General features: G+C 26.8%; 1 protein-coding gene across 1 annotated transcript in view; it reads left to right on the plus strand.

Annotated features, from left to right (window-relative positions):
- The window catches only part of LOC148226760 (C3 and PZP-like alpha-2-macroglobulin domain-containing protein 8), a 246,540-nt gene that overhangs the window by 80,654 nt on the left and 142,264 nt on the right, over window positions 1–23,622 (plus strand). The window lies entirely within an intron of this gene.

The following is a 23,622-nucleotide window of genomic DNA, read 5'->3' on the forward strand; positions in this document are numbered from 1 at the left end:
TGTGCCACTTAAACCCCGTTTTTTGCCGACAGAGCCATTTTCGGCCAAAAATTCTGTTAAGGTGTCAATTGGACCCTTTGCGTTTTTATTATGAGTAATGGATTGCCGACCTCGACATTTTTCGATATTGACGTTTTTGGATTAAAGCGGTCATATATATTCTAAAAAATCCGTGTGTTGCATAAAATATTTTTGAGTTTATCTGTAATAAACCTAAAAAATATATTTTTTAAATATGTATGTATTGCTCAGTAAAAGAGGTAACTTATGGACCTTAGGAATGAAAATAATTTAGCAAATGCTTCAAAGTAAATTTTATACCTTTATTATTAATAATTTAATTTAAAAATCGATTCAATTATTTTAGGCTTATCAAAACGCAGTAGTGACTGACTGGTCGTCGCAAGTAGCCATGGTGGACTTAAGCTAAACTCTGAGCTGGTCCATCTCTGATAGAAAAGTTGTCTGTAAATAATAAATTTAGGGTTTTTCGGCAATTGGTCTAAGCTTCTAATTAATTGACGTTCTATTAAGAGTGTATTTTTCAAGTCAAGTAGCTGAGATTTATCAAAAATTATATCCGTTATGATATTTTTTGATTTTGTTGTTACTTTTCTTATTACTTTTATTGTTACTTTTTGTTATTACTTTTATTATTATTTAAAAATGGTAGCTATTTAAAACACTAAAAAAATTTTGAAACCTCGTTAAATTCTATGTTAAAACGTCACAATGGCAAAGTGTTTCTTCAATGCAGCTGATACTTGTGTTTTTTTCAACCTGGTTGAATGATAAATACGTTAAATAATAAGTTGAACTGTTTTATAACTTATATCCAAACCTATCTCATTTCACTAAAAATCATACGCTTTGATAAACTCATCATATGGTGGGTTTCGCGTTGAAAGGGTTAAATAGCTACCATATAATTAAAGTATGTTTATTTTAGTATAATTATAGTCTACGCTCCATCTTATTATAGATAAGTATATCTTAACTAAGCTTATCTATTTGTTAGTTTAAACATTATTTATAACATTCCAATAATTTGATCCTATGAGCCAGTACAGCTGTGAAGTTTGTTCTAAATATGAGTTTTCAAAGTCAGTCTTCTGTCGAGATGAATTCTAAGATATTTTATGAAATTTCCTAGTAGTGTATAATAAATTTTCCGTTAAGGGATACCAAAGTATAATACAAGTATCTTTGTTTAGCGTAAATGTAACATGAAGTGATTTAGTTTCATTAGTTCTGATTCGCTATTAACAGAGCCAAGCTTGGATTTTTGAGAGGTGATCTTGCGTTCTCTTCGAGGCTATTTTTGAGTCAGTATCAAAAACACTGCTCGGAAGCACACCCGATGATATTTGGTACAATTTTCTATTTTTGGAAGTATCTATCTTTAAGTTAGAATTAAATTATTCAGAGGATGTTGTGTGGAAGTAGTATCTTAATTTTGTCTAGTAGTTCAGCGTGCCACACTTTGTCTAAAGTTAGATTAAACATTATTTTTGTTTTCAAAGTCTTTTTCTAATCTAAAATAAAAAAAAAATTAATTATAAATAGCTGCAAATAAATTTCTATGTAGTGAAAAAAAAAATAGTTTTAAAGCAACTTCATTATAATATTAGTATTTATTTAATATATCATCTTGATTGACAGAGAAGAAACTTTTTGATTAGCACTTTTTTATAATGCGCTCGTCAAAAATTCCACTTTTTGAAAGGGGTTCATTGAATATAAAGCATTGAGCGCGAAAAAAAGCAGGCTTCATGTAACAAAGGGAGCTTTATCAAACCGTGTACGCAATTGAGTTTTAAGCGGAAAATTTATTCATGGCGAATTCATAATTTCGCGCGCGTTAGTTTTATTTTTCATTTTCGGTATGCGTTCGTGAATAATAATTGCTGAAAATAAATTATTCAAAAGCAAACTCTGAACGCGAATAACGCATTAATTATAATTAGTGTAATCATATTTTTTTTCAATTATCATAATAGCAGAGGTACGCATAATGTGAATCGTTTAGATTTTCATTAAAATAATTTAAAAATAATTAAAATAATAATTTTTGGAAAATAATATTTATTTTATATATTTAAAAAAAATATTAGATATGATCAGAACCCATAAAATTATATTATACTACTAAAACTACAATATTGGTTGCTTAAAAGCTCATCAACTTATATCTTATTGCATATAAATCATTTTTAGCTTTGTGTATTCAAAAATATTAACGACAATAAAATTGCATTAACAAGCAATATACTTGTACAGTTTATTATTGATAACTGTAAATTATTCTTGTTTAAAAACTGAGTTATTTAATTTAATATAGTATATTTTGTATAATACAATAATCTTTATTAATGTTTTTACACTCCAAGAAATATGTATATTTTGCTAAAAAAATAAATATTAAAATATCTGTATCATAATGAACAATGCATTCCTTCTTTGTCGGCCTGTTTACATTTATAAATAAGGTCACAAAGGTACACATTTTATTCATCATGGGATTTAATTAATTAAACCAGGTTTTTTCCGACATATTTCTACACAAATACATTCACATCTTATGTAATTTTTATTTATTAATATTTTTTTCTGAATTTGCTAGCACAATATTTTTCATGCTAATAAAATCAATACTAATTACATTTTGTTTTTTAATTTCACATATGTATTGTAAATAATAATTAGAATATATACATATATGAAGTTTATCGTCATAAATATTTTTAAGCAACGAGTTTTACCTTAAATGTAATAAATGGTTAATGTCTTTTTCTATGTTATGATACAGTGATATCAAATAAAATCTAGGAAAGGGTTTTCTAATTGTGTAGGCGTTGAATAAATATAAAAAAACTTTATATTATTCTATCATATATTTGTTCTGATAAGTTTTATTATAGCTTTAAATAAGTATTTTACATCTAGTTATCATAAAGGCGCAAAAAATACGATGCTGTGTTTATTTATCGCCCACTATGTTTTAGTTTAGAAAAGTAAAACACTTGTAAGTCAAATTTTAACATTGTCACTTTATGGTTATGTGAAAATAGCTAAAACATTTAGATCCAATACATGATTTAAAATAAACGCTTATCCAAATAAACTATTATATAGTATTTTTTTTAATTTATCAAAAACTGTTAATTTAAATATAAATATTTTATAGCGTCAATCGTTTAGATGTAGAAGTTTAAATACATATACCATATGCTTTAGAAAAAATATATTACAGCTTCACAAAATTATAAAATAGGTTATTTAATCACTTTCAAACAATACACTTTCCAAGTAACAAATTCGCATTGTTTTAATTTTAATTAAATAAGTATTATGTGTTTTAAAAATTACATTAAAAATGACTAATTTCTGAACCATTGCTCAAAGCAAAATTTACATATTTTTAAATCGTATTAAAAACTGCGGTTTTTGCTTGGGTCTGCGTGACGTGTTAGTAATATTAAGTGTGTTGTGAAAACCTTGTGATTTTTTAGTATTGTGAATAGCTTAACTTAAATTAGAACACGTCGACGTCTTTTAATGCAAGTTCAGATGGACCATATTGTGTTACATTTTTGAAAGCAAAGTAATAATCTCTGACTTCTCTTTCATTTTAGAGGTATTTTGTAGTAAAAAAATAAGCTTAAAGCTCTACATATTTAGTATAAAATATTTTTGAGAAAGGTATATTGCTTTGTTTTTTGTCAATCTCGACTATCATAAACAGACTAAATTGTGGTTTTATAAATTTTCTAATATAAATTATTTTACATGTCAGTCATAATTTGAACAGCTGGAGATTTGACAACACTGTCAATCGACACTTCTTCCTAATTGTCGGCATTTATATTTATATACTTCATAGTTTTAGTTAATATTAGGTAATCAAAAATTGCACAAATAAAAATTTCAAACATCAATTCTGATCATTTATGATCAATATAAAGATATATGTATATTTATAAATATTTAAAAATATATAAATATGTAATATCTGTATATATTACATATGTTAATACGATTTTAATTTATAAATTTAATGTTTTAAAAACAGTAATTAACATTGTATGATACATATACTTTTTCTATAATTACATGAATTTTTCCTTAAAAATAGACAAAAATATAAAGCGATTGAAATTAAGAGTGAAATATATTTGACAATCAAACAATTACATATATTGAAAATTTTTGCTGTTCCCAATTTTCGTATGCGCAATAATCCAATCACCATTTGTATAGACACCGACTCTCATTTGTTGAAGTCCACTTGAATAGTCCTTATCTGCCCAAATAAGCGAATGTCACGCGTGCGTGTTTAACGCCAGTTGTATAGATTAATTATTTTAATCTTAAATATTATAAAAAATTGGTTTCTTATGTTTTAAATCAGTTTTTTGACAAATTTTAGTCTCACACAGATTGAAAAGCTTTATTCTCTAACCATGACTTATTTTCTATATATTCGCTATTTTTCTATACAGATTAGAGACATATATATTAAATAAAAAAATAATCGGAAAAGATGATATATTTGAGATGTGGATAAACGTACGCCTTAAATTTATTGGGGGTATAGAATTACGAATGTTTAAGTCATCAGATGTATTGAAATATTTTTTTCCTAAATAAATTAATGTTCTAAGGATCTTGATATTTTTGAAAATGTACAGCTCTGGCTTTCAAAACGTATATTTCATTTTGGTAAATACTTAATTAGCAAACTAATTTCGGCACTAAGTTTGTAATTGGAATTTTGAAAGGTTAATAGCGATGTATATAGGAAAGTACAAACCAATTTTGAGGGTGAATGCAAGGGAAACAATACTTCAAGAGAGAGAGAGGATTCGCTTCAAAAATTTTCCATCGGCTAGGTTGCTTTTCACGTCACGTGCCGGCTTAACTTTTCCATTCGGCGCAGTGACGCCCTTCGGGCTATTGTCGAAACGGAAAAGCAACGCGCCCTAAGGGAAGTTGACACTTATCTTGACAATTTTTATTGTGCGGATCAGATTTGCGAAAAGATTGCGTTTTGTCGCGGCGCGGCTTTTCCGCTTTCGGCGGGCGGAATTAGTTTCTCAACTTTTATCGCGCTTTCTCTCGTTTTTAATCTTATGAAAAATTTAACGCATAAAAAGATCGAGATGTAGGGTTTATGAGTGTGTGTGTGTGTCTATTCTATATGGGGAGGATTGCAATTTTAGCTGCGCACATAAAGGACGCGAGATAATTTAGAGCGAGTTTTAAGCGTGTCCGCAAGTCTGTGGCGTAAAGAGATTTCTGCTCATTTGTGTGGAAGCGTTTGTACCACAAATTACCCCCTTTGTGGAGTGACGAGGGAGCGACATGTGTAGTCCTATCCGATAACTAATGGCGCATTCCAACGAGAATCTTCGACAAATTAAACCAGTCAATTGTTAAAAAGAGTAGCAAAATCGCTTAGCACACAGCATGTTGTAGTATTTTTTTTTGAGAGACATCTGTTGTGAATAATTGCAATTATTTACAATGATCAATAAATATGTTCATAAATAAATATATTTATATATCTTTAATAGCAACTTGATTTATATTAATAGCAAAAATTATTACTAATTTATAAAAAAATATATTCGAGGCAAGCTGTTACTATTTATGTAATATTTAACTATTACAGTTTCACCTAAAAAATAATCTAATTATTTTTTTTGCTATTTATTCAGACGAAAAGCTAGACATAATTTTCTGTGGTTCTATATTTTTTATCAATTAGGTTCTATTTTTAGATATCGACAATTTTATTTCTAAAAACAATGCAAAGTTTATCGTTTTTCATTTTTATTATATAATTTTTAATCTAATTGGACAACAGTTTTTGTCAAAAAAATAACTGATTTGATTTATAAAATATTAGTACTTTTTTGGGAGACGTTCTGTTTTTAGTTAAAATTAAACATATTTTAAAATATACTGCAAAACTGAAAACATAGAATATTTCATGTTTATTTGCAAATTATTTTTGTAATAATATTATATAAATCCGTATCTCTGTATAATATTTTTTTAATTGGTAACCTTTAGTTTTAATTAAATACTTAATTATAAATAATATTTTTGCTATCAACTAGTTTTTGTAGGCCTAATCTCTAAATTTAAATTAATAATTTTTTAAATATTACAGTAAACTTTTATATATTATTATATTATATTTTATATTTTTTCGGTTGATTTTATAAGCTGTATAACAGAAATCAAATAAACATTTTTAACTTTATTTTAATTGACTATAATGTGTAGAACAATTAAAGGTACTTTAATTTTATAGTTCTCCTATTGCTCATTTTTAACTAAGAGTTGTATAAATATTCTTAAATTATATTTTTTTCTTGATAAAAATTCACTATGATGTGAAGCATAGTTTTAATTAATTATGAGCCTTATAATAATCTAAAATCATATTTTAAATAGTGATTTTAATAACTGTATAATTAATATTTTGATATATTATGAATTAATATTTTTAGCTTAATTATAATTAACTTGATTTTCGAACGAGGTAAAAAAATTAATTAATTTTATTTTATAGTTCTTCCATTGCTATAATTAAAAAAAATAATATTGAACTTAAAACTTTATAAAGACACATCATTTTTTTTTTCTCTTAATTATATTGAACTTTAACGTTTAGTTTATTTGTAACTAAAAATAAACCGAATTTTTATCTTTGAAAAATAATTATAAATTTTTGAAATATAATAGCCAAATGTTATTATATTTATTTACTAATAATTAAAATCAATTTGGTATTAAAATTAAGGATTTTACTTTATGGATTTTGATGTGTCGCGTTTTTTTACCTAATTAAAGGTTAAGTTTTGATTTAAATATTTTAATCATGAATTTTTAAAGTAAAATGTTTAAATAGATTTTTTTTATAATTTTTCAAATGTTTATTCTAGTATTTTTAATTTCGATTATAATAGATTTATAATAATACTTAAAAATCATTTCTTATTTTAAAGTAATTGTGAGCTTGATCTTGATTTCTGAGTTTTGATTATGAATTTTCGTTTTTCAATATTATTACAATCATTTTTCATCTTTATTTTTAATCTAATAATTTAATAATGGACAGCGTTTTTTGTCACAAAAATATCTGATTTATACACATAGTTAACCATTATTTTTTTCAGTATAAGTAAATTTTCGTGAGTTTTGTTTTAAGTAAAAATCAACCATATTTTGAAAATTAAAATCTGCAAAACTGTTTTTTTATGTTTCTGATTTTTCCTTTATTATTATTTTAGTAATAATATTATATTAATCTAGCTTTATACAATATATGTTCATAAGTTAATCTTTAATTTTAATTAAACACTATTAAAGATATATGTATGTAGTATAGTAAGTTAAACTCATTTAAAGCTTTGTTCTTTGAATTAAAATTATTAATTTTAGAAAAAGTATAATTTATTTTATTTTATAGCTTTTTTGTTGACTATTTTTACAGTATTCCTAATGTTAAGTTAAGTTTTTTTAGTTTAGAATTTTATAGATTTAAAATTAAATATTATTGATTTTAATTAAATTAGATATTTAGTTTATTTTAAATTAATCGAGAGCTAGGTCTTATTTTTTTAGTTAAAATTATTAATTACTAAATGTAATTAAATAGTTCCCCCATTGTTTTATTTTATTTTTAACCTTATAAGCACACGTAAAACTCATTTTCTGTCTCATTATAATTAAGAACAGATAGATTTTGCTCGTTGTAATAATATTGTGAATATAAGAAGTAAAATAATCAAATCAAATCATTGGAGTTGCTTTATTGTTTGATGTTTGATTTTTTTATTGATTTTAATAGCTTTAACATATTTAGAAAAAAAATTCTGTTTTTAATAAAAAATAATGTGAAGTCCATTTTATTTTAATTAAAATACAAGTTTTGATCTCTAAATTACAATGATAATTTTTAAAAGTAGAATAAGTAAAAGTTTTCCTATCAATCAATTTTAATTTTGTAATAATAATTTAATTAAATTCATAAGCATACATATAAAAATCAACTTTAGTCGATTTTAATATATGTAATTATTATGTTTAATTAATTAAACTTAGATTTAATTTAATATTTAAAATTAAGATAAAATAAAAATTAGGATTGAAATTAAGTGAAAAAGAGATATAAAAATACATTTTTTTTTCATCGTTTTCCAATTGTTTTAATAGCTTTATAAACACCATTAAAATTTGTTATTGCTAAATTTTATTTGACATTTATGAAATTATACAGTTATTTTTAATCACTGTGTCTATTTAATACTACTATCATTGCCATTATCTTAATTGATAATATTTATTTAAAATGCGTTTAAAGTTTGCATATTAAAATTTGTAGTATATTTTTAACATATGTTTTTTCATACTTATAATAAATAATAAATATTTATTTAAATATATAGTAATGAAAATATATCATTTGACAATATATGTATAAATCTTAACAGTAACTTTAAACATACAATTTGTTCTTTTTTTCGTATGTATAATTTTTGATTAAATACAGCTTATGTAAGGCTCTTTTTTAACATTTTTTTTACTGATTGAACTATAACTATATTAAACAAATATTTGGTTTTAAGATCTTAGCTAAAAAATTAAGCAATATATTATATTGTATGTAGTAAAAAAATTTTAATAGTAAAAAATAGTTTAAATGGATGTGATGTATTGTATTTAAAAAAATATAAATATCATTTTTATATCAAACACACCCTTGTGAAAAACTAACATTTTACACAATTTTTTCTACCACTCAAACAGTGTTTTTTAATATTCGCTTTTATTTTTATAATCATATTAAATATACACTGTTAAATAATAATTTAAAAAATACTGACATCTTGAGTTTAAATTCCAGTAAATTGTGTAGATAAATTTACTTAAATTTGGCGTATTGTTTTATGCATAAAAAGGGTTCAATAGATATTAAGCTCGATTGTCAATTATAAAATAATTTATTGAACAAAGGGAAATCTTGAATTTCGTTATCAGCGAATACAAATCTGATGTAAAAGGATCAAAGGAATATAATTGCGATTTTCTGAAAAAAATACTTTTGATATTTGTTACCAAAATTTTTTAATAAAAGTAATAGTTTCATTGTAATGGGATTATTTTAATGTAATGAATGAATAGCAAAATTAACGTAAATACATATGTATGTCTAATTAATGGGAATAGTTAGCATACCGTTTAAATAATGTATTGTTGTAGATTTATATATATAGTACATATATTAGATCTCAAAACATTTATTTTAAATTTATGAGCTTGTATGTATTACATATTTGTGACAAGCTGTGCCTATTTATTTTTCTTATTTGTTGAAACATTAAATAATATATATTTGTCTCAATAAAATAAAATTTACTTTTGTATACAAAGTTATGTAAAAAAAAATATTATTCTAATTAACTTTGTATGATTTTTGTGTGATAATGGCGTGTGTAATATTCGGTTTTAATCCACAAGAGAGCTTCGATTTTCCAACGTCCGTACATAGTACGTGCCATTAGCGCTAAAAGAAAACGGTCCCACTTTTGCAGTCCATTCAGGTTTATTGTAATTGGACGGACCGAAATTCCCACGGGTACCTCATGGACCATCTCCGTACATTTTATTCAGACCCGAATATACACAGGGAGCAGGACTTAATTTTTAATGGGCGACGCTCAAGTTTCTCATAAAATTTATACGGTGCTCGCGTAACAAACGAGCGGGAATTAATTTTTAATACGGTCACACACATTATATTATCGGCGCTAAAAATCATATAATAGTTATAAAGTAAATACAGAGATTATCGTAGTCAATCTTTGCTTTTGTGATTTCGATGGTTGATTATATACAGTTACAAGATACTGATTTAAAACCATATTTTAGATTACAATGATTACACACGACAGGGTGTGATAGTATGGTTCCATCTTCATTGTTAAAAGAATCAAAGACTAAATGATTTTATGATCTTTATAAATGCAAAAAAGTCATATTTATAAATAGGCGCATCAATTTAATTAGTGGATCAAACCAGTAATTAGTAAATACGGAGATTATCGTTAAAGATATATGCTTTTACGACTTATATCACCAGTTTGCGACTTATGATTATATAGATAAATATAATCACAAGATTGTGAATCATACGTTTCACAATCGTCTGATTTATCTTCTGATTTACAATCACCTGACTCGCCAAAATGGTTTTGAACTGCGGAATTAATGCAATATGATAAGCGATTTCGTGCGATCCCAGGGCTTTGTTAAAATTCGAATAAAAACCGAAATAATTAAATTTAAAAGCCGCGAGTCAAATCCTTGGCAGAATATAAAATATATATTTCATATAAACGAGATTATACAGTGGAATGGAAAAATATACCTCTTCTGTTAAATTTCTGAAGAAATAATAATATGACAGAAAGGAAAACGCAAATGTTATTTTAATTAGTGTCTTGACACTGATAATAATATTTAATAGTTAATTTAGAATTTTTATTTTTATGTGAAACAATCATATTAAAATATTTTATTTATTTCATTTAAGAAAAAACGTAAAAATTAAATCAAAATTAATTAATTTCTTATATTTTTTAAATTTGTCTTTTTCAAAAACCAGTAAAAATATTTATTATTTTAAGGTTTGGGAACCATAGGGGGTGTGACTTCGTAGCCAGTGAGACTTAGAGTGGAATATAGTTAGTTTTATCAAAATATATTTACATATGTTACGACAGTGATATGTACTACTTGTTCCGTTGTGTAAACCACTACCGTTGCTCTTCGAGTCCAACCCTTATGGGCGGGCACCCAGCTTGTGACGGCCGGATGAGCGGGACTGGATACTAGAAATATACCTGCAATGCCTATCGTTAAACTAAATTGTAACCTGCTAAGATTTTTTCGAAATTTCATTGCATACGTTTAAATTATACTATCGCAGCCATTATTAGGTATTAATATAGATAAATATTTTTTCAATGATCTTTTTCTACAGGATAAGCACCTCTAAAAAGTATCCTTAATAACTGTTTGATGCCTTATATTTGGATGCCAAATATCCATATGTTTAACCTCTGGTGGTTACTAGTAGTATCATAAAAAGAGGAACATCCACTCGTTTCGTAGCCGCTTCTCTCTTTACATCAATCCTATGTTAGTCCAGCTACGACTCTGAAATATAGAGTTAAATCTGGTTTTTACGGAAAGCTGTATTTTACAGACGTTAAAAACAAGAACTTTACGTATTTAAGTTCATTGCACAAATCACGTGGACTCTAAATTTTTTTGCACAATAATAATAATTTATCACCTAATAATTTTATCCTAGCATAAATTAAAGTATTGAACTTGAAACTTTTAGTGCAATAAATACTTTTCAATATCGAAGCGATTTTATATCATATTTACTATTTTATTAATAAATTTATCAACAAAAATAAAATAAAATAAAACTTATTGGTATGTATTATGTTTTTTATACCAAATAATGCAGTGTTTACAGGAAAAAAAAATCTTCAAAATAATTTGCACTGTTCATATTTTTTTGTATTTTTTCTGTAAAACTCAAGTGATTTTTAATTTGAAAATTTTTCAAAACTAATTTAGATATGTTTAATTAATGAAAAAATATTCCGAAGCTTTTTTGGTTTGTAAAAGTAATATTGATTTAATTAAATTTTATAAATATTTTATTATACATATAATTAATCCGTTTTTGGAATATTACAAATTTACCTAAAAAAAATCAGATTATTATCTGTTTTTTTAAACCAAAAATCACACGTTAATATTTAATTTTTTTATAGAGTAAGCAAATAGTAACCTATTTATTTAAAAATAACTTAAAATTTTAATATGGTAAAAGCAATCAATTTATTTACAATATTTTTGCAAATAAAAAGTGTTAAAGTATCATGAAATTTATTAAATATTTGCAAAAATAAAATTTGCGATAATATCAAAAAACATATTATTATTCTAACAAATGTTCAAATCAGAGGTGTCCAACCTTTTGTATCTTATGTGTCTTAGAATGCACAATACTTTTCATAATGCAGTTATAAACTTATGCAAGTCTCATAAAAAACCTGAATAACAAATTCCTAATATTACATATCTAATTTCAAATATATACATATAATCTGTAAGTTTTCTGGTATAATGTCAATATTAACTAAAAATAGAGTAGTGAAAATCATGTTGCATATTTGTAACATCAGTGCTTTTATCTGAAGCTATGAAATAATACTAAAAAGTATCTGAATATTTTTAAAACAGATTATTTTTGCTAAGCTTTTAGAACGTACTTTAATAAATTTATAATACATAACACAACTTGCCTTTACTAACTGATAAGTCATTTTTCGTAACTGTTGTTGATACCTGAGATTTTTTCCAGATCTTTGGTATTTTGTATTTGTCACATTTCTTGCAGCTCATTAAAATTATTAAAAATTTTTAGGTTGTATTGCCTTAAAAGTTACATAATTTTTATAAAACGAGCTTTAGTCTTATATATTGATTTTTCATTTCACTAGTTAAAAAAAATTATTACTGTAGAAGACATGCTATAAAATGATGGTAAAATCTTATTTTTAATTAAATTTTCAACATGATCGAGTGTTATGGGCTGCTTAAGAATCATATTATTTTTTTTGTGGCCAAATTTTTATTATATTATAAAATATTGTATTTATTCAATCATATTAAATTTTAGCATATCTATAATTGTAAATTATAATGGTAAATGTGTGTTTTTATTAAACTATTTTAAACCCATTGTGCATAGAATTAAAATTTTAATGAAAATTTTATAATTGGTGAATAATATAAACATAAATTAGTATAAAACTTATGTTTCAGTTTAGTATATTTAGCAATAAAAAAATATGTAGTATTAAAATATACATGATATTTAAAAAAAAATTTAAATAAGCAGTTAAAATGTTTAGATTTATAGAATTTAATTTCTTGATTTTTTTTATGATTTAAAAACAGTGATGTTACATTTTTGTATTATAAAAGATTTATGATTAAAATCAGATTAAAAATATTGTCTGTCATGATTTTTTTTATTATTTAGGTCAATCTTTATTACAAACACAACAATCAAATCTTAGATTGTAATGCATTTGACAAAACTAAAAATATGTTTTACATGTTTTATATCTAAGTCACTGTCTATCATACTATTCTTAAAAGTGCAATTAAAATACATTGTAGAAAATATTGATATATTTGTAATAGAAGTTCTGGCATAGATAGATTTACAATTTTTTTATTGCAGCTCTGTATAATATTACTCAACTGAGATTAAAATATTATAATATTTATTTTAGAGTTATGCTCTAAATAAAGTGATATATTGTCACAATAAAACAATACTAGTGATAAGAAAATATGATTTAAAATATAAATCATGTATACGATTTTATCTCTATATAAAGTAGTGTACTTGAGACGTCACGGCCTTCGCACAATCAAAGCCGAGTGCGAATTTGTACAGTGCGCTAAAGTAGGACATACATATTATATTGAATTTGTCTTCGATGAAGATCGAATGGCTTTCGAGGAGACATGAAAGAAATTGGGGACCGGAGGAAATGGAATGTATATAGAAAGAAAATTGTTCTCGGCCGATATCTGCGAAATAAATTTCATTTTAGCGCGCAGCTCGTCTCACTGAATACGAACGGAAAAAAAAACTACTAACTTTTCGCGACATTTTCTTTGAGTAAAGTAGCATTTTTGAAAAAATATCTTAAAATTTCTTCGGTCAAATGAACGAACCTTGGAAATAATGGAAGCGTATATCTGCTATAATGCGAAATATTTACGGAACATTATTTTTTATCGAGCAATTTCTATAATGAGATCGGGATTTTTCAACTTATATCTGGGGGGGCCTTTTATGCCGCCGCATTAAATCTGTCCGTTTGATTCGTTTGATCAATTGGCCATTTTCCGTGCGTCGTGCGGCAAAGACTTTCACCCGCAAAGGGGTAATTGATTGGAAAACGCGCTAGTCACAGTTAATGAATGGCATGTAGTACATACATAGGTATAGAACTCACCTGGGAGTAGACATGTGTGTATGTAGTATTTATATAGGCATTCGAAGCAATACGCTTTGAGATCGGCTTGATGATTTCCGACGGATGCTGTGCGTGATCCAAATTCAACGAGACTAGTCAAGTGATCAGAGTTCGTTACAGGAAATTATTATTCCAACCGTAATCAAAGGTTATATAATATTTTGTTCAAAATATAAAATGTACTTCTATCTGACTAGAGTATCAGTGTCCGTATTTTTATGAATTATTTATTATAAATAAGTATTGTGCAATAATCTTAAATCAGTCCATATATTTTTTTACGTTTAAATGTTTTATTCGTGTCTGAAGATCGTGTTAAATTTTGGATTTCAATCGTCGTGCTTACACCAGTATTGACGTAAAGAGAGAAGCGGCTGCTTTCTCATTCTTTTCCGTTTCCATGGCCAACTTAACAGAAAGTTATTGATGAAGTGTTGTTGGAAGCGAGTTATAAATAAAAGTCTTGATATATCGCTTGAAGTTTTTTGTAAAGATTAAAGTGTATAATTGGATATGTTATTATTAGTCAGTTGTTCCTTATAGTTGATTTCAGCTAATCGCTCTGTATTAATAAACGACAAGCATAAGATGCACAATGACACTTGAACAAATAAATAAAGATACCTAACAAAAACGTTAGTAATAATGAAGTAAATCTCTTGATCCCCTCATGAAATAAAATTATCTGTTTATAGAATCAGATTTTTGGCATGATTTCACAAAATAATCATTTTAAGTAGAAACTATTTTCAAACAGTGTCTTTCTTAAGTTATTATTTTTTTAAATCAATGCTTAAGGTTTCAAATTACTATCGAGATTTTAAACCATTTGTATCTAGAAAATTGTGGAAAAAATATCGTAGACATTAAAATTATTAATGACAGCAATTTTGAAACGATATTGTTTCGTCGAAGTAAAGTCGAGACTTTAAGATATTAAGTATATAGAAAATACATTTATAAAATATTATGCTTTGCGTGTGACTCAATTGTGGGTGTCACACAAAAATTGTTTTATTGTGCACACATTCGACTGCATTCATTTTGCATCCCTCTCATTTTATGGATGCTGCGAAACATGGTAATGCTCTTATCTTATTTGCAGAAGAATTTTTACCGTACTTACTCCTCGTCGACGTAGACCTCATATATTTTTCCACTACGTGTGTGTTTGTATGTTTATGTGTATGTGAGGTCTTCTGGGAAATTGTGAATTAAATTCGGTAAAATTTTGTAGAGAAAGCGCGGACGATTTTCCCGAATGTATATACGTTGGTATGAACAATAATAAGATACCGCAGATAAAACGTAGGAATGTATGTAATCATAGCTATTTTCGTTCATGGTTCGCCCCCTATCGCTTCTGAATTTTAGCTTCGTTAAATTTCAGCGCCGCTTTACTCCATATATCGGTTGCCGTTTCCATCGGTACGAGCCAATGAAGGTTAAGGCTTAACGGCTTTTGCCAGATAACGTTCTTACATTTCGGGTTTACACGTTGCCGTATATATCACTACTTTTGTATATGTTCACAGGAAAAAAAGGCTTCTAATTTCATTTATAATCATCTCTTTCGGGATTTGTTTCGTTTGAACCCGTAGGCGACGGGGGATTTTCTTCGGGAACTATAATTAAATTTTAATTGAATAATGTGCCTGAAATATTAGCATACGAGCGTATGGAATTAAAACTGGATAGATACATAACACTCAAGCGAACAATATATACCGGGTAAAACATACTTCAATATTATATAATTATAACATTTATTTACTGTTATCATAACTGCCAAAAAAACGACAAGAAGTTCATACAAAAATATTAAATAATTAAGGTTCAACAGCCGGTATTGTTTTGGCTGTTAATATCTAAATCTTATAATTTTGGTATTGAAACAAAAATTGAGCCTCAAAATTTACAATGACAAAATTTTGACCATATGAACAATTTTTCCAATGTTGCATATCATATGAATTTATTAAAAAAATTTCTGAACATGGCCAATACAAATATTTGTGAAGTAATGAGTGATTAAATGTCAGACAAAAAATACGATATCAAAGTTAGTCCTGGATGTGTCAAGGCTGTAAAAATATAATCAAATCCTACTTAAACTATCTATTAGTGGGCTAAGAAACTAAGCCAGTTTGATTTAATAGTACATAGACACATTAATAAAATTGGGAAGGCTTGGAGACAAAGTTAATAATTTCCGCACGAATTGATCGAAAAAAAACACGTATCTCAATAGCTTCTGGATCTTGAAACTAATCGCTTTTTCTTGATCATTCAATTACCAGAGATAATAAATGTGTGTTGTACGATAACAATCGTCTTAAAAGACAGTGGTTATTCAAAGGTCAAACAGCAACACCTACTTGAAAAGTTGTATCTTATTCACAATACTTTCCAGATCTTGCTCCTTTTGATTTATTTTAATCGATGCAACACTTCCTAGATGAAAAAAATGATTTTGTGTGTTGCAATTATGGCATTTATCAATAAAAAAAACAATAATAGTTTGCCTCAACAGTATAAATTAAAAATCAGTAGAGCACCTAAAGTTGCACAATAGCCACGCTGATTTTCAAAATCTATTTATTAATATAAGTTTTTTTTAAGTTTTAAGTTACCTTGCATTAAATGAGCATTGTATGCACAGAACTTTGTAATTATCGTACGGTCGCCATACGTAAGATCTTTAAACCATATTTTACAAAAGTTTCTTAAGCATGCTTTTATAAAATATTTGCAACTCAGTCTTGCTCGACAGACACAAATCATTATTGACCGGACAGATACTAGTTAATTTAATAATTTATATATTTTGTACAAATACATATTTTTAGTTTCTTCAGCGTCTAATTTACTGTAAAGTCACACTAATTGGCAATCGATTCAGAAACTTCTAAATATTATATTCATTTATCTATTTAACATTTCTTGTTATAAAAGTAATAAACAAAAATATGTAAAAACTATAGCAAAGATTGCTTGACATTGCAAAAAGATGAACTTTTAGCGTAGATTAAATAAAGAGATTTAACACTTAATATGTCCTTGAAATAATGATTCCATTTTTAGGGTTGAGTACTGTTCAAAAAGAATGTAATATTTTTATTGTGCAACAATTTCTAAGTCCATGGATACTCTGTATCGGTTAGGATCTCGTAGCTTTTTTGCGTCCGCAAAATCCAGTCGTTGAACTTTGGATTTAGAACGTCGTAGCTAAACATGGGTTGACGTGAAGAGGGAAGCGGCCGCTTTGTTCTTCTCTAACGATGATTGAAGTAGCTCGGAAGCGAATTTTAAATGGATGTGAAAAATATGCGCTATATTTACTTTTATGTATTATATATAACGCTTGGTTTGACTGTAAAATTTTGCTTGCCTAATTTTGCCGTGACGGCTTATTATTAACATTTATGGGTGCAATTGAATTTATTTAGTTATAAAACAGAGTTGAAGTATTGATTTGGTACTCCCGCATTTTATTTGTCAATTTCTATTAAATCTGCTGCGTTTGCCAATGCATTTTAATTTATAAAGGCAGATGCTTTTAGCTAATTAGATTATTGATCGTAACGTACAAAATATAATTGTCAGCATTGCAATATAACTTTGAGTTTATTGCGCTTTTAACAATTTATGTTTTTTATATCAGTTTTCAAATTTTGATATCAAGCCACTATAATAAGTTTTTTAAAATAATTTATATGTTTATTTTGATTCTATAAATATTTAATATATATAGAAATTATTGTAGTATTGTAGTCATTAAATTTAAAATTTAATTTTTGCCTTGAATTAAATGAAATTATTTTGGTTCATAAAACATAATAAATATCCACGAGTTAAGGAAAACTTTATATAATATAATCGATCAGCGTTATATTTAGATTTTACTTCCAAACTCACAGATGAAATTTGAAAGATTTCGGTGCACCTGTGTGTTTGCACACACCAATTAGTTGTTTATAAGATAAATCTTGATCGTGTCTCAAGAATAATTTTTGATGTATTAAAATTGTTACTATTAATGATGATTATTAATTTAATTTTAATGCTTTTATTAATCAATATTTGATTTAATAGTTTAGCTTAAAAACGATTATGTGTGTATCTCAATTATTGGTGGTTTTCTATCGTTCCATTGTGCTTCATGAAAGGGATTTTTAACGTTGACAAAGGGCTCGCTTTAAAGTCACTCCTGTGCTCAATAACAACCCACACCACCGAAGCGCGACTCGAGTATCGCCCGCTGAGTAAATACAAGATTGATTTATATAAGGGAAAACTTTTTTCACTGTAGCGACAGAAAGAGCCGGTCCAAGTTTCGGCCATGGCAAAAGAGAGAGAGAGAGTGAGAGTTCTTTTTGTGAACCGGAAACTTGGAGCCGAAGAAAATATTGTGGTTCATTTTTATTTTCGTCCGGGATCGGGGTCGGCCGCTAAAGTTTTCGACCGAAACTTGTTTTTGCCGGACCCCAACCCTGTCGAATTAGTAAGTAGGGCCGCCAGCCTTTTTCTCTCTCCACACTCGCAAAACACCCACGTTACCGCATAAAACAACAGGTAAACTAATTAGGTGTGCGTATACAATTTTCACGGGAAGTTGGCGTCCTTGGAAATTCTTCAAACTCGGACAAAATTTAATTTGTCTAATTCAACCCTTCATGTTGTAACACAAAGATTTATGAATACAGTGACCGCTATATAATAACATATTTTTTTCGGTAATCATGTTGACAATATTAGCTATAAACTCCTGTATTGTCCAGCACATTCAATACTACCTTTTGTAGAACAGACTTAAATCAAAGCTAATGCTTTAAGACTGCCATTGTATTTACGAGTTTCAGGCTTAGAAACCGTACGATATATTTCCACAGACAAACGTTTAACTTTAATAGAAATATAAAATAAATAAAATAAGAACTTACATCTGCTTAAATGACTTGCCAAATATAATTTTTACGACTTTAAGTTTTTCAACGCAAATTTTCACTTTCTCGTTCTGTACGATACGCTAGTTCGTAGCGGTTCTATTGTCTGGAATTCGAGTACAATGAAGTATTTCTTGTTGATAGAGAGAATTCAGAGAATTTTTTTAAAATATATCTACAATATTCGGGTCGTACTCTTATTTGTATTTTTTTTTTGCTAGGAGCGATGTGTTTTAATTTAATGCATTCTTGCCGTAGCATCTTTTTATATTTGTTACTAAGGGGCGGTGTTGAAAATCCGTCAATGTTCGAGCTGCGAGCTTGATGGTGCCCTTGAGAGTCGCGATCGCGTCCCTTATTCTTACCCGTTTCGGTCAGGACGTCAGCGCTTAAGAACGTTTATCTTACACGAGCCATATAGTTTCTCAACAATGGAGGAGCTGAAAAAATTAAGTTGTATGGTGCTCATCTATTTTAGGTGTGCATCATGTTTAATTGTATTAATATTGTTTTAATCACCATGGCGTATTATTAAAATCTGTTAAGTCATGATAATCAGATTTGTAAAATAAATAAAGAAAAAAATTATAATTTTTTTCTAGCAAGTATTTAAATTTAATGCTAACACAAGCCGCCAATTTTGCAAACCGTTTATAAATATATATATATATATTGTAAAATGATTTTAATATATATATTTATATTAAAATAATGTTTAATTTAATATTGTTTATATACTAAAAAAATCAAAACATACACATATAGTTTAATATATGTGAATGAACGGTAGACGAGACACCACCGGCCGTTGTCTTCCTGTTGGGGTCCGCCAAAATACATGCTGACCCTTATCGCCGTCACGCCAGTGTCATTTGTTTTATTTTATTAATTTATTTTGCAATAACAATTAATTATTTATACACTTTACAAAGTTAATTAAAACATAAATATATTATAAACATAAAAATAATATAGAACAAATTTTATTATTTTATTTTATTTCTTAATGCACGAATCTGTTTTTTTATTTTAATAAGATATATTTTTATTTTTGCATATTGTCCTAGAAATATTATTATAAAAATTTATACCTTTGTACATTAATCCCCTGGCCGTACTCGTTTTCTTAGATCCAACTTTTTTTAGTATTGCATATGTACATCTTTATTTCTTATTAAATTCCCTAGAAAAATATTATTTTTCAACTTATATATACATAAATACTAAAACTTTCAACTTCAATATTTTTTGAACATCTATCAATCACATTTTTAAAACTCTATTATCTTATTTATAAAGAATATTTAATATTTTTGCATAATATTAAAATTGGGATAAATAATAATATTGTAGAATATATTTTTGTTTATACTTAACATATTTCTTAAACTAGATTATACTATTTTTTTGAATATTTAATTACAATGTTCCTTAAAATTTTATTATCTAAAGTTACTCCTTAATATTTTACATTAGCAACTATTTTTATAGTAAAATCATCTCTAACTTATAAATTTTATTCTTATTTTGTTTGAGTACATAATTCTTAAAAAATATTTTTATTATACTTAATTAATTATTTAAGTTATCTACAACTTCTTTAACATTGTCACCTGTGCAATAAATTAAAATATCGTATGCAAACAGATTTATTTTATATTTTTCTATATTATTAGTTAAATCATTAAAATATATTATAAACAACAATGGTCCTAATTGGACCCTTGCGGTACACCGTGAGATATTATCTTTTTGGATTAAGCCTAATTTATTTTAACTTTTTGTTTTTTTTTAAATAATTAATAAACCATATTAAAGCTATTTCACTGTAATCTACTATTTATAATTTATTCAACATTATTAAACTGCTCCTACGATTTTGTTCAACTACTTGTAATGTAGTCATAGTGAAATGTATTTTTCTGAATCCCGGTTGTTGTTTACATTAAATGTTTTTTGAGAAATTATAAAATACTTTGATTGCTTATTGACTACTTTTTCCATTAAATTTTCTATGCAGGGCAAAATTAACTAAGAATAAAATAAAAAAAACTAGCAATTTTAAGCAGAAAAAAATTGCTTCAATTTCAATATCAATTTAGTAGCAAATGATAAATACATTTTAATCGTTTATATAATCTAAATTAATATAAATTGTATATTTTTATGTATATGTATATATTAAATTACCTTTACTATTACGTAAATATCTACTCGAGATCCGAATGAAAAAATTAAAGGTTAATATGGTAAACATGTTACGTAATAATCCAATTTCCCGTCTATATTTTCTGAATGTATGTACGTATTTTCGTACCTGTTATGTTCCACCCTCTCTGTGACATTTACGTTCTATCATGCAAAATATTATGTACAAGCGTATCGTTTCGTTTGATTTATTTAATGTTTATTTTAAATTATGATTGCGAGCTCCTACAATAAACTGTTGTTTGTACTGCCATTTGTTGAGTGTAATGCTCGATCGTAAAATATTTATTTTCGCACTCAAACGGCAAAATAAATAAAAACAAGAGCAAGACAATAAAAAACACTAATCGCGAGCTATCCATTACGTTCGATCGGGTAAACACTTTGTCAAAACTTGACCAAACAGAGGGCGTGTATTTTTCCAAAAAATATTTTTGTGATTCTATCTATGTATAAATATTTATGAAACGACAAAAAGTGACCCCTTATGTCGAAGAAGGAGAAAACAAGTAAAACTGTCAACAAGTTATAGCATATTAAAGTAAAGATCTAGATATATAAAGTCAATACAACGGTTTAATAAAAGTTTATTGTTTAATTTTGGATGCTATAGTACTAATGATTACAAAATATTTTATTGCTCACTTTATATTTTAAATTAAAAATAATAATCACGTCTGTTATTTAAAAATGTAAAAAATGCACCTCCTAGTATGTTCCAAACTTCAAAAAGATAACAAATCTTGTTTGACCTACTTTTTCGCCAGGGACACTTGAAATTCGCGCAGTGCCGTTGCTTTAGGCATTTATCCTTTTCAAAAGGGTGTATGTAATTTTCAGACCTACCTTTCCCCTGTTCTCTCGGGTACATTTGTTTAAATTAAGTTGGCAAAAAAATTACTATCACCTGAAACATAACGATGAGTGATACTAGCTTATCATGGATATTCAACGTAATGTTACTTATCATACATATATTATAGTGACAGCGATTTTTGTTTTAGATCGGTCGTTGATTAAACAACAGACTCATGTCCATAGTAATTAAACGTGGTAGGCGTATGATGCATGACCCGAATACGAATGTGGTTTTGATTACGTGTAATACTGATCGTCGATCAGCATCATTGTATGTATGCATTTGTACTATGAGGGTAACCAAATGTTGAGATTCTAGTTGGACACACTGATTCAGGAGTAATTGCCTATTAATTTAGAATTAGCTATTATTGATTTAAACCGTGTACAATATTATTAATATATTAATTGATCTGAACTATCAGTTTATGTTATTCAAACATAATTGATTGATCTAATACTATCAGTTTATGTTATTCCAAACCTCCCTTAATATTATTTTATCACCTAACTATTTAACGCTACATATAGTCTAAAATATGTGCCAAATCAATTTTATATACTAAAACCAGGAAAGCCGACAAAAAATATTACTAAAATAAATTAGAGAAACTACTTCTCAAACATAGCAGTCAATATTTTTGGACAATAATCTAATTCTTTCTCAGTTAGTCTTTTTAGAAAAATATTTGACTTAACTCGTAGAGCAGGTTCTTATCATTGTATTATTAAAAAATATATTTTTACAGTTTTTACCTAATTTATGCTAAAATCTCATTCAGGATTTTTTTCATAAAAGTTTATTTAAAAATATACATATATACAATTGCATACAAACATTAAATACACAGTACTGGTTTACAACCATTTTCATTGTTTACAATTGTTGAAGTTATATAATTAAATAAAAATATAAAATTAACCGTAACTGTTAATTATTAGCATTAACCGAAAAATACATTAAACCTCTAAAAAAATATCTGCATTAAAGCTTTTATATTGCTACCTTTTTGTCTCAAAAACCGTGAAAAATGTCTTCCAATTAAAATATTACATTCTCAGACGTGGGATGTATAAAATTCTAAATACTACAAAACTTTTTTTATATCAAAAAGTCTTCATAAACATTTTTTTACTAGCAATCACATCTCATCACTCTGTGTTTTAAATTCAGTGCTTCTTAAATTCAGTGAAAGAGATTTTGTGGCGCTGACTTCTGGCTGGCCTTTTAAATTTGTAATTTATGAGGGCTCTAATGGGAGAAAACCTTTTATGTGGGCTTAGCCGGCCAAAGATGCTGCTGTGGTGGTTCTTATAGAAAAGTAAAACTCTTTCACTGTATGCAGATCTATAATCTGTAATTTATGAGGGCCCCAATTAAAGAAAACATTTTATGTGGGGTCATCCGGGCAAGGACGCTACTGAGTTGACTCTCAAAAGCAAGTAAAACT

The sequence above is a fragment of the Plectrocnemia conspersa genome, unplaced genomic scaffold (genome assembly GCF_051122295.1).
Source record: "Plectrocnemia conspersa isolate PC_06_02 unplaced genomic scaffold, ASM5112229v1 ptg000014l, whole genome shotgun sequence".
NCBI lineage: Eukaryota > Metazoa > Arthropoda > Insecta > Trichoptera > Polycentropodidae > Plectrocnemia > Plectrocnemia conspersa.